This window comes from Gossypium hirsutum, chromosome D01, assembly GCF_007990345.1.
Source record: "Gossypium hirsutum isolate 1008001.06 chromosome D01, Gossypium_hirsutum_v2.1, whole genome shotgun sequence".
In the NCBI taxonomy this organism is placed as follows: domain Eukaryota; kingdom Viridiplantae; phylum Streptophyta; class Magnoliopsida; order Malvales; family Malvaceae; genus Gossypium; species Gossypium hirsutum.
In genome coordinates this window covers 20711447-20729249 of record NC_053437.1, presented here as the reverse complement: position 1 = coordinate 20729249, position 17803 = coordinate 20711447, and the positions used below count along the sequence as shown (strand labels likewise).

General features: G+C 32.3%; 1 non-coding gene across 1 annotated transcript; it reads right to left on the bottom strand.

Moving 5' to 3' along the window:
- Positions 1 to 1376: 1376 nt before the first annotated feature.
- LOC121214329 (small nucleolar RNA R71) lies at positions 1377 to 1482 on the bottom strand. Its single transcript, XR_005909912.1, has one exon. It is a non-coding gene; the product is annotated as a small nucleolar RNA R71 (small nucleolar RNA).
- Positions 1483 to 17803: the final 16321 nt, after the last annotated feature.

Here is a 17803-nt window from a genome sequence, read left to right as displayed (position 1 = left end):
TATTCACTCAGATAAAATCAAGAACATGTTACTCATGCATTATAAATATAGAGATGCAATTGAATTAGTTATTAAAGCAGAACTAGATTGTAATTAATGGACACAATATCTGAATGATGCATGTTTGATCTTTTTATGATGAAATTAGGTCAAATTTGTAATAATATCGAAAGAACTTTATTACCTTACATAACTCTAGGATTAATGTGATTAAACTATTTCGGTATAAACATATTATTGTTACCTCACATAATCTGATTTCTGCTTATTAAAATACTAAGTTGCTTGAACATAGACATATGCTAGAAAAACTTAATAATTTAATAAGTGTGATTTCTTAGACGATGGTTGGAAAGGTAATCTTGAAGTCGGACTTGTATAGAAATATGCAAGGAGACTAAAAGGTTAAGCTTAGGTTTTCGAAAGAAGTCGAACACTCATAAAATCAGGGTTAATAAAAAGTCGAGTTGTCACAGAATTTTCGTAACATCTTTTAACATTGTTTAAATAATTCTAAGTTAGGAAGGAAAATTATTCTAACACATGCAAGTTATTGTGATTACTCTTAAAACTTGTATACTTATTTCTTTTGTGTTTATTTTGATATTTAAGCATACTTAGGTTAGTTTTAGTATAATTAGAAATCCATCACACTTTAATTTTTTTCATCACTAACCAATTTGCTAAGTATTAATTTTGCAATTATTGATTCACATAAACAATCTCTCTAGAGACGATAACTCTTACTTACTACTTTATTACTTGTCAGCAATTGTGTATATTTGCACATCAATCGAATATTTTCGAGACATGTTTTTAGCATCGTTATTGGGGATTGTTATTTTAGTCAATTATTTGTGAAATTTATTATCTTTCAATTTAGTTCAATTTTATTTTGTTTTTACTTTAATATTTTTTTATTTTTCAGGTGATAATGATTCTCTTCAACATGTTCCAAGAGGACATTTGCTTATAATGTTCACAATTCGATCATTGCTGCCAATGATAGAAACTGTGCCATTCAATAATGTTTTCCTATCTTCACTGAACTCAATATGGGTATTGTGAAACCTGAAATCAAGGCTCTACAATTCGAACTAAAGCCCATAATGTTCAAAATGCTTCAAACAGTGGGCTAATTTAACAGGATGGCTACTGAGGATTCGCATCTACATCTTTGACTCTTCATGAAAGTGAACGACTCATTTAAACTAGCTAGGCTGACCAGGGACACCTTGAGATTGAAATCATTTCCATTCTCCTTAAGAGATAGAGCACGAGTGTGGTTGAACACCCTACCGTCTGGTTCCATAACTACATGGCAAGAGTTGGCTGAACATTTCTTAATGAAATACTTTCCTCCCTTTCTGAATTCCAAGCTCCGCAATGAACTCATTTCATTCAACAATTTGATGCAGAATATTTACATGAGGCATGTGAGCAATTTAAGGAGTTATTACGAAAGTGCTTTCATCATGAAATTCCTTATTGCGTTCAAATGAAGACTTTTTATATTGGTTTTAATGCTCATACTAGAATGATGATGGATGTTTCAACAAATGAAACCCTTCTTTCTAAATCATACATTGAAGTTTATGAAATTCTTGAAAGGATTTCTAGCAACGATTATTAGTGGTCGGCTAATCGAGCAGCCACGAGAAGAAAATTGGTAGGAGTACATGAAGCAACCTAGGTATCTTCTATGTGTTCTATACTTAATAACATTACTACTAATGGTTTAAATGGTGATTTGACAAGTCAGCAGTTGAACTAGGTTGAGAATATTTCTTGTGTATACTGTGGGGATGGTCATTTCTTTAAAAATTCATCATTGAATCTAGAGTCAAAATATTAAAAAGGAAATCAGAACCGGAGTGGTTCGCAGTCAAATTTGTACAATCCTTCAAGGCAGAATCATCTAAATTTCTCATGGAGTAACCAATGGGCGAGCCCCAGCAACTCTTATATGCCATCTTTGCCAAATTATCCGCTGGAATATTCTCAACAAGTGCAACAACCCCCACCAACTGAATCTTCAAATAATCTTAAGAATCTATTGTAGGCAAACATTGGAAAGAATTGTGCACTTATCCAAAGCCAAATAACAACGTTGAAGAATTTAGGAAATCAAGTGGGTTAGCTAACCAATGAACTTCGAAATAGACTCCAAGGTGCTTTGTTGAGCGATACAGAAAACCTACGAAATACCTGTAAGAAGCATTGCAAAGTTGTCACCTTGGGGAATGGGAAGTCATTGGAAACCAAGGGTGTTGAAGCTGAAAATGAACCATCTGGTACTCAGAACAAAGAGGAAATTCCAACCAAAGATAAAATCCCCACATTTCAGAAGGATGTTTCTACGACCTCTATCAAAACATTTCCACAAGAAAGCAGCCTTGAGAGTTCCACACCAGGGGCTAAGGTTGTAGTTGTACCGCAACAGAGTTGTCCAAATAGAATTAAAATTCTACATTTCCCATATCCTCAACTGTTCCAGAAGCAGCAACAAGATACTCAATTTAAGAAAATTTTGGATGACAATGCGACTAATGACTTCAATACTACTAAATCCCCAGATGTAGTTGAAGACTGCTTTGCTATTTTCGAGATAGTATCGCTGGCTTCTATAGAATTGGAACTCAATTCTCTAGACGATCCGTTAGAACATATTCTACTAGTGGATTCGAAAAGTGATGATGACGATGAGGAATTTGGCTTTTTTAGAAGCTAATTTGAAGGGGTTCGCTCAGGAAGTTCCACTCGAATTGTTAAAGTTATCATCTCGGGAGTACACTCAACCAAAATCGTTGATTGAAGATTCTGTAGAATTGGAATTGAAGATTTTTTCTCCTAATTTGAAATATGATTATTTGGGTCTATCTTTGACTTTAACTGTCATTATTTCAGTTGAGTTCACCAACAATCAAGAAGAAGAGTCACTTGTGGTTTTGGAAAGACACAAGAAGGGTATAAGATAAATTATTTCAAATATTTTAGTCACAGGTTGGAAGATTTGCATGAATTATAGGAAGTTAAACGAGACCACATGGAAATATCATTTCCAGTTTTCTTTCCCTACTCAGGTGTTGGTCAGATTTGTTGGGTAAGAATATGATTACTTCCTAGATGAGTATGGTTGATAAATGGCACTTTGACACTATTTCAGTCAAAGACGATTCCAAATAAAAATGTGGTAGTTCTCTTAAATTTTCTCTATCGTTATTTTATATTTTCAATTGTCATTTATTTCATTTTTTTCTCTACTACTATTTTAATTTTTTAGTTCAATAAATACTAAGTTGCAATTATGAATAAATTGAGCAAACTTGCACATTATTTTTAGATTTCTGGAAAAATAAGAAGTGTGGTAGTGAGAATGTGTATGTTTAGGATTGACTCTGTCAAGGAACTTGGTATTTAAGCAGTCAAAATTTACTCACCTCCATTTCCTAGGACCCTACCTGGTGCACAGTTTGCATTCACTTATTTGATTTTACTCCTTCTAGCCAGTGTTTAAAACAATGAAGACATTGTTTCTCTTTAGTGGGGGGATTAGAAATTAAAAATTTTAGGAGATTTTTGATGAAAATTATTTTTTTCCATCAAGTTATGCTTAAGTAAAATATTGCTTAAAATTTTAATTTTCGTTTAAGTATGTTAGCTTTAGTATGTATAAAATTTTATTATTTCAATTATTTTTATACTAGCGTAATTATGAAGAAAATGCTGAACTTAATAATTGTGCATAAGTAAAACCATGAAAATTTAATTCTTTAGAAAAACTAAGTATGCATGAAAGTTTAAGCCTTTAGAACTGACTAAGTAATTTCCTTGAGGTAAAATCTTAGAAGGCATGGTAATTTCAAAATGATTTAGGCAAATTTGTTTAGGCCGTTTGAGCCTTCAAAGCCAACCTTAGTCATAATTATCCCTTGAAACCTTAATTTGAGATATATGGCCTCCTTTTTTTTTTCTAAACCTTACATTAATCAACCATCCTTTCTTCAATATTTATCTCTACTTGTCCCAAATCTTAGACTCGGTGCATCTAGAATATTTTTGTGATTAAGTTTGGGGGAGTTAAAGAGAAGTACTGGATTGCTCAAAATACTGAGTTGTATGCTCAAGGAAGCATAATTGTTTATGTTTAAAAAAATCCAGTTGTTGAAAAAGATGTACATAAAGCATGTTTACTCAGACTCAAAAGAGTAGGTGTTCTTGGGGATAATTGTACTTGGAAGGTTCGAGGTAAGTTGAGTCTAAGGTTCTAGCCTAAAAGTTATCTATCTTTTTCCCACCTTAACCCAAGCCATGTTACAACCTTATTAAAGACCTATTATTTTAGATTTATGTGCTGACTACATTAGTGGAGAGGAATTACTGAGTTCAACATATAAAGGCATAATTAAACTTTAGGATTGCCACTTAGTTTAATCGAGGGAAATAAAATTTGATTGGAAAATACTTAGTACACATTTGTTAAGGGAAGATATTTAGCACATATTTTTCTTAGCATATTAATCTTTGAAAATAATTGAGTGATATATGTGCTCAAGTTGCATGACTTCAAACTTTCTATTTTTGAGCATAAGTTTGAAAGGAATTTTGCAAAACTGCCTCCTTGAGTTCTAATGTGAGTTTGCATTACTCAGGACGAGTAATGAATTAAGCTTGGGTGTGTGATAACTCAAAATTATATAGACATTTACAGCACGTTTTGATTAATAATTCATGCAAATTTTGAGTATTTTTATAGAAAATTTTGTAGTTTTATTACAAATTTATTAAGAATGAAAAAAGGTTAAAGATAAAGTTGTAATCTTACTTATTTACATGCTAATTTGACATATTTTTGTCGTTTTGACGCAGTTTGGTGCAATAGGAGAAAAAGTTAGTCTTAACACAAGGGGTCAGCTATGCATGAGATAAAAAGGGGGGATTATCATGCTAAAAATAGCAAACTCAAGGGGTTCCTCACTAGTATAAATATTGAGACATTTGCTTTCCATTTCATTCATCCCTCACTCACCCTCTCTTCTATCTTCTTTCACTTTTTTTCGATTCTTCAAAGAGTGTTTGCAAGGCTTTTAGAGTAGCCACATTCGACCATGTTAAAAGCTATTTAGCTTGGTAGTCACGACAAGAAAAGAAGAACGAAGGAGGAGCAAAACAAGCAATGCCTTGGAGAACCACAAAAAACGACTTAGTATTTCTTTTACCCTTCAATCTTTTATTTTTTGTTCAATTCAAGAAACTGGATTGCAACTGAGTTTTTTACTTTTAAGCTAATCATGATTGCTTAATTTTGTTGGTGTTAAGATCATTTAAATTCCGTAGCTTAGATTATTTAATTCTGTTAAAGATGTTATATGCATTTGATCTGTTTATTCATTTAGATAAAATCATGAACATGTTATTCGTACATTATAAATGTAGAGATGCAATTGAATTAATTATTAAATAAGAACCAGATTGTAATTAATTAACATAACATCTGAATGGTGCATGTTTGATCTTTTTATGATGAAATTAGGTCAAATTAGTAATAATATCGAAAAAACTTTATTACCTTGCATAACTTGAGGATTAATGTGATTAAACTATTTCAGTATAGGAATATTTTGTTACTTCACATAATCTAATTTTTTCTTATTAAAATACTAAGTTGCTTGAACATAGACATATGCTAGAAAAACTTAATAATTTATTAAGTGTGATTTCTTAGACGATGCTTGGAAATGTAATCTTGAAGTTGGACTTGGAATAGAAATATGCAAGGAGGCTAAAAGGTTAAGCTTAGGTCTTTCAAAGAAGTCGAGCACTCGTAAAATTAGGGTTAGTAAAAGGTCAAGTTGCCATAGAATTCCCGTAACATCTTTTAACGTTATTTAAATAATTCCATGTTAGGAAGGAAAATTATTCTAACACATGAATACTATTGTGATTACTTTTAAAACTTGGATACTTATTTCTTCTATGTTTATTTTAATGTTTAAGCATACTTAGGTTAATTTTAGTATAATTAGAAATCCATTACACTTTAATTTATTTCATTTGTAATACCCTAGTTCTGGCGGGTTTGAAGTTTTGGCGCATAGTAGTAAAAAGTCTGTCTGGCGTAGTGTAGTTCACCCAAATTATTATTTAATGTATATGTTTGGATGTATAGTAACCACCATAAGTTCTAATATCCAGATACTATTTAATGAGATAACAGCCTGGTCTAGAGATGATTTCGAAATGAGTGCTCGCCAAAGGCGTAGTACGCCATGTTATTGGAGTAACAATTCTAGTTGCATTGTGAGTATAGTAATTAGGACCCCTCTGGTTAGGGTAACCAGGGATTGTCCTTATTGAATTCTTTTTTATATTTACATTTACAATTATAGATCATTAACGAGGATAATGGTGAAAGGGTGTGACACGTGTCAAGTCTCTATGGGAACATGAGTCTTATCTGTAAATAAAAATTAGTTAAATGAGTTGGATAGAGGGAGACATTTTATCTTCTTCTTTCCTTTGAAAATGTTGTTGTGGCTTTCTTGGGAAGCTGTCTAGGGTTTGTTGCCCTTGGGCTGGAACTAAAGATTGGATCTAAAGTAGAAGATTACTTCGTATTCTGATGAGTATTTCAGTTATGCAGGTGGAATCCTGAAGAGTAAGTTGTTAATTTTGGTTGAACGTTAGGATTAAAGAAAAATGCGACTTTGTATGGGGTTTTCCATGTTTGAGAAATGGTTAAAGGTATGTAAATGGGTTTTGACGATGTTTCGATGTTCCTTAAGTAGTGATTTCTAGTCAGATGGTTGGATCTGGAGCTTTGAACGACAATAGGTGAGGATTAGGTGGGCTTCTGCATTGACCCTTGTATATATATATTTTGTTCATATTGAAATATATCTATATGAAATTGATTAAACTAAGAATCTAAAATCATGGATAGTATGGAAATCATATATCTACGGATAATGGAATGAAGGTATATGTGTGGGATATGAATTCTGGTGATTTCAAATTTGTGAAGGAATGGAGATTAAGTTAAAGAATAAGTAGCCTGGTGATAACTCTTTAAAAGAGTTATATTTCATGTCTTTAAACTTAATTATTTTCCTGTACTTAAGGTATTCTAGTTGCATTTTAGGATATTGCATTAGTATTTTTAGAGCATTACATTAAAGAGCTTGGATTGTCCTCAACTGCTATTACATGTTGCTTTTAATTGCTTGTTGGAAGGACTTGTTTGGTGGTTGATTGGCAGATGCAAAGTGTAGGAGAAGGAGTAGAGGGTTGAAGGTTTGACGTGACAAATTTCGGGTAGTTTGCCAACACAAATGCTATGGCAATACCTGGAAGATGCCTAGTCAGCATTTAATGCGTACCGTCCTTAGTCTCAGTTGTACTTGTACTAGAAAAATCCACCTAAAAAGGAGAGAAATGATTATGGGCTGATGGACCTACCCTAAAAGGTCAAATCTATAAAAGCCAAAAGGGGAACCCTAGAAAGAGTCAATGTTTTGGAATAGAGGAAAAAATAGGAGCAGCTTTTGATAGGAAAGAAGGGAAGGACCAAGAAGAAAGGTGGCTGAAGAAGGAGAAGATGACTGTATCATCTTTGGCAGCTCCAAGACATTGTGCTGCTGGTGTTGAGAGCTAAATAGGCAAAAGCTAACGTCTTAGAATTTTGCCTTTGATACTTATCGCATTTCCTTTAGAACTTAATTGTAAAAGATGATGTTAATTACTAGATTAAACTTAAACTCGATTTACCCATCTATGAGCTAAATCTCTTAGGCTTGGGATTACTTGGCTGAACCTTTTAGAAGATGTTTGGTTCAATGTAATGGCTATGCCATTACAAGTATATTACAAGTCTATTTTGCAGGCCCACACAAATAGCTATTTGGTACAATGGAATTCCCTATTACAGGTGTATTCCATTCCGAGCTTATGCAGGGAAATTTGCTAAAGTATATTCCCTCCCATCTCCACCAATTACTGATTCAGTGCTTAAAGAACCCTATTTACCCTCACCAAATTCTCACCTCAAAAACACTCAAACAAACAGTCATTCCTTACTTCCTTCGACTCCGACCATAGCACTCCTCCCCTTCATCTAGCATCCTTTAGGTAAACATTTCTCCCTTTTGATGTTCCTTTCATTTTCCTTTTTGCTATTTTTTCTTACCCACAAATTTTTTTGTCTCTTTTTGTTACTATTTTCTTCACCATTTTTTCCTTTTGTTGGTCTTCTTCCCTTCACCATCATCTCTGATATTTTTTTAATAAACAAAATACCTGAGATCTTGGATTTCAATTTTTATCCTACCAGGCTTTCGGTGAGTTTACCCTTTCTACCTCTCCTTTGATCTTGTTTTTCATGTAAATCAAAACCCCATTTTGTTTATCTTCCTTGAAATTCATTTATACTTTCCTAAGCTGCAAATGAGAAGTTCAACTTTGATGATCAAGATCTTTCTTTTTCCAGGAATTTATGTTTTAGCTTTGTTGAATTAAATACCCAAAGTCTTGATCTTTTTGATAATCTGTTGAATTGCCTGTCTAGGTATGTTGAGAAATGATAGGAAACTTGTAATGGTTCAGTAATTACTATCCGTATGCCAAGCTTAAGAATCTTGTAATGGTTATTTGGCATTCAATTTATACAAGAAGTAGTTGTGGGAAAGTTGATAAGGGGGAATCTTGGTTTTTGGAGTCGTAAAATGGATTATGTAATTTTGCTTCTTGAATTCGACTGTGATCAATGTATGTAATGTGTATATAATAGGATTTATTAGTAAATTGACCCTTGAACTATACTCCAACTCTCATATTAGTCTTTTAAGCTAAATTATCAATTTTGTCTCATTTCACCCCCAAAGTGTATGACATCCAATAAAGACCTTGGCATCAAGACTAAGACTAAGGTATATTTTAAATTTGACTTTGGCATCAAGACAATAGAGTAGTTACCCTTTTAATGGACTGATAAAATATACTAAAAAAAATATAATTATTAACTTGGACCATCGAAATAACTTAGCCAAGATTTGGACCATCAAGCCTATGTCCCTTTTTCCATAACATTTTAAAAATTTATCTTCACATATTAAAAATTTTAAGTAATTGAAACCATCTAATTATAATTTAGTTAGGGATAATAAAGTCAATCTATGATTAACAATAACATTTTGTAAAATGATCCAAAAATATATTTATAATCATTTTAAATTCAATTTATTTATCAAGAAAAAGAGTATATTAATCTATGGTTTAAATGTTATGTTTTATTTATTAAAATTGGATTAAATTGATGAATTGAATTGATTCGATTAGTACTATAAAATTAAGAAAAAATAAATTGAGCCGGGTGAAAATCTGATTAAAAATTGTTTGAATAAAATTTAAGTTAATTTAAATATCTAATTTTGTTGTTATAATTTTTAAAATTAATGCATATGTTATTATTATTAATTTATGTTTATTAATTTTTTATTTTTTACAAATTTGAAGAATTTTTTGAAATTAATTTTTTTTTATTTTACAATGATTGAACGATCCGTTGTTCATTTTTTTATTTAAACACACACAAAAAATATAAATTAAGATGCGGTAAAAAACAAATAGAAAATCCATCATTTGCAAGTTGTATTAAAGGTAGACCTAACCACTTTTAAACACTGAAAAGAACAAATAGATAAAAAATTATAGAAATAAAAATATAATAATATATAATACAAAACGAATCCAATAGAGGTATAGGAAATAATGCACTAGTGTGGGAAAGCACGTGAATTCACAACAAAATTTCAAAAAAGAAAAATCCTACTCACTCTTTAAAAAAAAACATCATAAATAGTAGTGTGATTCATATAACGTGGAAAATTCATCGTAAAAGTGACAAAAAAGCAATGACCCCATCACTTTTGTTTTTTTTTGAAGGAAAAAGAAAATGAATGTATTTAACTTTTATAATAATAACTTAATAACTCTTTTACTATTACTTATAATATTTTTATTTTTATATACAATAAAAAATTATTTTTTTTAAAATATAATTTTATTATAAAATTTAGACAAAAATAATATAATCTCGGTAGATATAGAAATTGGTCAACAATCAACTTCTTCTTTCTCTCTTCCCCAAAACAAGAAGAGAAGGGAAGAGCACCCAATGTTTCATTACGTTTATGGTGTGCTTGACTTTGACAAATATCCAAAGTAGTCTTTAAGATTTCTTGCGCCTTTTAGAGGACAAAGATATCATTGGAATGAGTGGCGTTAGGGTTACCAGCTAAGTACTCCGGAAGAATTTTTTAATATGAGACATGCTTCAACGCGTAATATTATTGAAAGATGCTTTGGATTTGTAACACCTCAAATTTTAGGGTTAGAAGTTATGTGATTGGTAGGTAGGGTCAGTGGCTAGATCGGACAATTGGGTTTGCTGCTGTGTTTTATGTCAGAATGGGCCTATTGGTCTGGTGGTTTGTTGTGTGTTAATTTGCCTCTGGGTTCTGGGTTCGAATCTTCGTGTGTGTTTATGAGAGTAATTTTGTTTTAGTTATTTATTTTTTTATTTTTATTTTATGTATTTATGTATTTATCTTATTTTAGTTGGTGAATTAAAAAATGATTTTAAACACGTTCTTTTCTCCCTCGCTAACACGTTTGTTTTTCTTTTTATCTTCTTCTCCTTCTCCCTTTCGTTTTCTTGATGGTTTTGTTTTTGGGAATCATTGTAGTTTGTTCTTTCCGATTTAACATGTCATTGCCTCATATTTCCGTCTAATAAGAGTTTGAACCGGGTAAGTGTCGTCTTTTGTTATGTTTTCTATGACTTTCAAATTAAATCAATTGAGTTCTTAAATTAGTTGTTTGTGGAATTGAGATTTCAATTAGGTAAGTGGTGACGTTCGATCCGTTCGGGGGCTTTGGTTCACGAAATTAGGTGTGGGTTCGGTAACTCTTTCTTTTCATTGTCGAAATTTTGATTTAGTTCAGTGATATTTGACATATTTAGTGTATCTCTGAAAAATTATCATTCGAAGTGTTAATTATTGCGGTTGTGCTTGAAATACTGTGGGTTTTTGTGTGTTATTGGGGTAACAGTGGTTGGGTAGCGTTTCGAGGGAAAATGCATGTTTTGCAGCCTATTTTTATGTGGTTTTGTGACCACATGAGTGGCGACATGGGCGTGTGCCGCACAGGGGCGGTCCACACGACCGTGTGCAGTTTGGAATTTAGGGTTTTTGATATTTTTAGTGCCACACGGCCTGGCCACACGGGCATGTGTCCCTACACGGGCATGTGAGATCTCTACACGGCCGTGTCTCCGCCGCTCTTAATTTTTAGCACTTTTAGACAGTGATTTACACGGGCTGCTCACACGGGCGTGTCTCCCCTCCACATGGGTGTGTGTGGCCTCTACACGGGCGTGTGTGGCCTACACACAGACGTGTGTAGCCTCCACACAGACGTGTGTGGCCTTCACACGGGTGTGTAAACCCTCACACGGCTTGGGCACTTCCACACAACCGTATGGCCTTATGTCGCCAAATTTTGTACTGTGTCTGTTTTTGATCTGATTATGGTTCTGTGTGTTCTGACCCTTGGCTAGGTCTTTGTAAGGGTGGTTGGGACCTTGTTTTGGCCTGGATCTGTGCGTTATTCGCAATGATAAAACTAATTAAGAGATTTGATTGAGTGTTACCTGATGTTATGTTATATCTGATTCTGATTCTAGGCATTTGAATGTGTGTATTTTTCATTTGCATTAATCTTTTTAGGTTTGGTTGCAAAGAGAATGGAGTCTGATATGTTTTGGTAGTTTCAACTGCAACATATCTGTACAACGATTTACCGCAATGCACAGTATGACATATATGTCATCTCTGCTGCATTTTAACATTTGAGTGGCTTAGTCCACATACTTGTTGGGTAGGGTTGGATGGGCCTTTTGAGGTCTTATGTGGTGTGCATGGTTGGATGAGACTGATTAGCTCTTTTTGGGGTGTGATTGGGGAACGAAGAGGTGTTTGGATGGCTGGGTGTGTTTTTATTACTTGTTGCATTCATTCCGCATTTTGTTTGACTGCGAGACTAACTGTTTATAGATCGAGGTGCTTCAGTACTGATACGTTTGATTTTTTTGTGAAGACTATTCATATATTGGATTGCTATTGAGTTCTATTTTTTTATTGTGACATTTTGGTGTTCATTTATCTATTGTTTTCGAACTCACACTGAGCTCGTGTAGATCACCCCCTTAGTTTATCCCTTTGCAGGTACCCTCATTTTCTGTAGTTGGGCTTGGCATGCCGAAGGTCTCAGGGTGATATGTTTTAAGCCGGACTAATAAAATGACTTTTCAGATTTATAAATTTGTGAACTGTTTTGAATTGTAAACATCTATAAATATTGTGGTACAATCTAATTTGGGATTTTCGTAAATAATTTTGTTTTGAATTCTATAAACTTTGGAACTTTTTTTCTGAATGCTTTCAACGTGACTTGAATTCTCTATTTTAAATCCTAAAATAGCTAAATGGTTTAGTTCGATTTTAATAACTGTGTTCGAATAAGATTTTAACAACTCATTTTGTAAAATTGTTTTAGATCACTTCGGTGATCGATGTGACCTCCAAAATTCAGTCTAAACTCCTAGGCCGAGTTTTGGGGTGTTACAGGGTTATTAAAACTTAGATGGGGAATACTTAGGAGTCCATCATTCTATCTTTTTAGGGTGCACAATAGAATCATTATTGCATATTGTTTGCTCCATAATTTTATTTGAACCTATATGAGTCCTGATCCTATTCAAGCAGAGTTGGGAGAAGAATTAACTAGTAATGTGATAGATGATGATGAACTGAATATCGTAAATATTCATCCATCGGATGCATGGGCTACTTGGAGGATGGAACTAGCCAATCAAATGTTCAATGAATGGCAAGCATCTAGAAATTAATTAGGTTTAGGGTAAAAATAGTAAACGTTAATTTGTTTATGTTATTTCATGTATCTAGTTTATGAAACTTTGGTGGTGTTTGAATTGTTTTTTGTATTGTACGAGACTTGTTGAATTATAATTTATTTTCTTTTGATTCATTATGTGTTATAATTTTATAAAGTGTCGACCTTTTGATTCATAATATTGAAATTAATTTTAATTTGTGCTTTTTCTTAAGATAGTTATGTTAGGTTTTTCACAATCAAGTGTTTCTTCCCAAAATTCTCGAGGAAGTAAAAGGAAATGGGTTCTAGAAGAAGATGTTGCGCTGGTTTCCTGTATGGTCGACTTGCACAATGTTGGAACCTTTAATATAGATACGAGATTCAAAGCCAGTTATTTAAATGAGTTGGAAAAAATGTTAGAAAAAGCTTTACCCCATACTATGTTGAAGGCTAAACCTAATCTTGAATCAATGATTAGGACATTGAAAAGGATTGGGCAATCGTTTATGACATGCTTAGTGGAAAAAAACAATAGCGGCTTTGGTTGGGACGAGCATAGGCAGCTTGTTGTTGCTGAAGATGCTGTGAAACTCATATATAAATGTAAGAATTATTTCAAGTCTTTATTATCTTGTTTTGACCAAACTTATATCTAATATGGATTCCTCATTTTTTATAGAGTCATAAAGAAGTCGGTCAATTCAAATATCGTAGTTTCCCACATTATGACCAACTTACTGCCATCTATGCAAAAAATCGAGCCATTGGGAAAGATGCTCAAACAGCCGCAGATATTATGGAAGAAATAGATGTTGAAGATGTAGCTGCTACAAATACTCATGAAGAAAAAATGATTTCCATGGATGTGAAGTTGATGTTTCTTTAGATGACATGGATCTTTCAGCTATACAACCGCAACCACCTAGAAACTAAGGTGATTCCACATTTTCAAAGAAGAAAAAAAAGATTTCTGATGGAAGTGATCATATTTCTTCTACTTCATTTACTGATGATGCTACTTTATTGGCAGAAAACATACAAACCGTTAGCCTTGAAATCAGTAGGAGTATTGCCTCTGAAGTTCTAATTAAACAAAAATAAAAAATGACCATTCAAGAAAGTGCTCTAAAATTATATTAAACTTTATGTGAAGTAGAAGATTTAACTGAGGATGAGCGCTATCACGTGTTAAGTAGAATTCCAAACCATCCAACACAAATGCTCATTTTCTTTAGTTTACCTTCTTCTATGCGATTGGAATGGGTCAGAAGATTTCTTGCTGACCATTAAAAATCATGGTTGTGTTGGTGATATTTTGGTAACTTTTTGTGTTTGTAATATTTGGATGGTATAATGACATGACAGAATGCCATTACAATGTTATAACTTTTTGATATTTTAAAATTTAACATATGGATTATGACATTTAAGCTAATGAAATAATGTAACTTTTTGTTAATATATGAATATTATGTTTGGATGTGAAATATAAATCTCAAGCTATTTATTACTTCTAATATTTTATTTTTTATTTTAAAATAATTAAATTTTTTGTTTCATTAATGATATTTTAGCACATTAAATATGTATTGCAGTTTAAAAATAATAAAGTAGGTTATATATTATTTTTGTAATATTATATATTATATTTTTTAATTCTTATAATAATTATATTAAGAATGCTATTAAATTATATATTATTTTATTAAATTGTATTTAATAATAATTATATTAAAATATGATTAAATTATTTATTTTTATTTTTATTAAAATATATTTAATAATAATTTTATTAAAATTTAATAACAATAACTATAATCATCAACCTAAAGAAATCCAGCTAAGGGTACTTTGGTAATTTAAGCAGTTTTCCTTATACTATTACAACATCTATTCCATTCAACCAAACATATTACAACTCTATTCCATTCCATTCAACCAAACAATTGAATTACTGATTACAACTCTATTCAATTACAACCCTATTCTATTATAGTGAACCAAACGTACCCTTAATTTCTATTAATGTTCACAATTTAAGTTGGAATTATTCTGTTGTTTTATCCAATGGTATTTCATGCTATGCATTGACGAATATGTAGCAAGTTATTAATATAACTTAGTGCCAACAAGGTTAGGTCATTTGGATAGACATTGGATAATATGAGTGAATGAAAATATATTTATTTGCAGCAACCTTTAGACATAGAGCATTCCCTCATTCGAAAGAGGGTAGAAAATATTAGTGGTAGTTGAACTTAAGTCTATAGACATATAGTACCTTAGGGAAGGTAGCCTAAGGTTTGCTCTCGAAAGAAGCAGACTAATGTAGAAACGTATCGAGCAGTAGAATGTTCAAGACTTTGATGTGGCATTAACAGTTAGAGAAGGTAGATGCATCAATAATCACAGCCATCCTAATCAACATTGCAATTACTTAATATTCTTTTCTATAGTGACTTGGTCGTGACATTCTTTTTTATTTACTTATTTTGTGTTGCACATTTTACACATCATCATTCTCTCATTTTGCCACTACATTCTCACTGTTATTTTGCTTCAGCATTAATCCATCCTAACTCTAATAACTCGACCAAATTATATCGTTCTAATCCTTGTGGAGACGATTTCACTCATCATTTTATTACTTGTTCGACGTGTATACTTGCATAATTCGCACATCATATTTACAAGTGACACCTAGTCGAATATGGGTTCTCTCATGAGGACTCCTATAAATCTTTTAGATAAGTCCTTTATAATCTATTTTTCAGAAGAAATTAATGAGTGCGTGAATGATAGTTGAGGATAGCATGAACATTTGATAAGAACCTATGGGGTCTAAGTATGTGATGAATTGTGCATGAGTGTTGTGGTATTTGGTCATGACCACATATGTGTTTGCTTAAAATGTATACTGTGAAATGAGATCTTATTGATATGGTTAAAATATGCATTAAAGTATAATTTGATTAAAGAATTGAGTTAGTCAACTTGAATGTGAGTCTCTACTATGGCTTTTATATGTAAATTATGGGTATAGATGATTAAATAATGACAAAACTTGAGTATCGACTAAACGAGTAAAACATAAGAGAATTGTGTAAAGTAAAGTTATTGTGCACAGAATTACATGAATGAAAAGTAGAATGATGTGTATATAGGTAAGGTCTGATCAAGAAAAGGTATAATTTAGACTTGTAATTTGATGAAAGATTAGATGAGCCTGAGTTCATGGGTAATGGTGATGATGAATTATATCTATGAATGAATAAATTATTGTTTAGTATAATATGTGTTTCTAATAGTGAGTCTAAAAGTTCAAGTATACATCAATTGTTGTTTTAGTATTAAAACATTGAAGCATAGTTGTAATAGTATGTCCGAAATGTATGATGTGAGATGTGTGCTATGTTGATTGTTTGTGGTAACCTAAGATGATTGTGCTAGTTTGTTTCAGTGCATGAGGCGATTCTGGTTAGAAATTGAGCTCCAACATTTGTTGCGGACTCGAAGATACATGTGACACAGATTTAGCCTGGACTGGTAATATGTTGTTGTTTTAAAGGTTTAGCATGGAATGGTAACCTTACATGGTAACCTCTAAAAGGAAATTATGAGTGACGATTACCTAAAGGGGTTCTCTGCATGTCCCAAAATGATGATGGCCAAACCTCACAAAATGTGAGGCTAGGAAAATTCATATAAAAAACATGCTAGGGAAATAATGCTTTTGTGGAAATATATGAAAGGAATGCCTTTGTGGTAGACTCTGAAGGGAATGCCTTCGTGGTAGACTCTGAATGGAATGCATTCATGGAAAACTTTGAAAGGAATGCCTTCATGGAAAACTCTAAAAAGAATGCCTTGACAACGTACTTTATGTGTTGACCCGTGAGGTAGGTTCTGTGTGACCCTTGTGGCATATTCTACCAAGACTTTCTGGTAAGATATGCTTATTTGCCCGTATGGTAAGCTCTAAATAAATTATGATAGTTCTGTAGTAATTACTGATGAGAGAAGGTTATGATATGTCCAAGGTCAGGGGATTGAATAAGATCCATGATATAATTGAATAAGCCTTGAAAGGGATTTGTTGAAAGGAAATGTGTATTTGTATGTTAAGAAGGGTATCAACCATGATAATATGCTTCTGTTGAATATGAATGTATTCGTAGCTATGTGTGACCTAAGTAGTCAATGCGAGTTCATCTGTGTTATGTAATGGTTAAATTAGATTTACTTGGAATTTTCCATATTTGGTTGTATAATGATTTCTACTGAATTCACATGAAATTTGAGTTTTGGTTATCCTGAGTATCTAGGGTCTTGAAATAGAGTTATGTGAAATTTATCTGAATGATCTATGTAGCACAATATTAGTACGGGTTTGTGTGGTATTGAACCAATTTAAGAATTAATCAGTTGTTGAATGTGTTATTTTGGCGTAAGTATTCACCAACATGTATGAGTATTTGCCTGCGATAAATGTCAATGAACAACTATTTGAAATAGGAATGAGTTAAAACATGGATAGTTGGAAGGGTTTTCTATGGGAATGTTCTGTTAAGAAAATATTATGAGACGGAAGATTTATGAAACAATGGAAGGGATTTCCTTAGTTTACTAAATATGAAAGATTAAGCGTAGCAAGGATTTGATGACTAGCATATATAAAAGTGATAAAACGGTAATGGTATCAACTAAAATAAATGATGTAGAGTAATAGTCAACTCATAGAAATTCATAAAATATTTACAAAGTATCGTTCAAAGGTATGGTTATAGAGCTAACTAAGTACTCTTGTACTTACAAGGTTTATTATTTCATTTCAACAAATTTTGGAAAG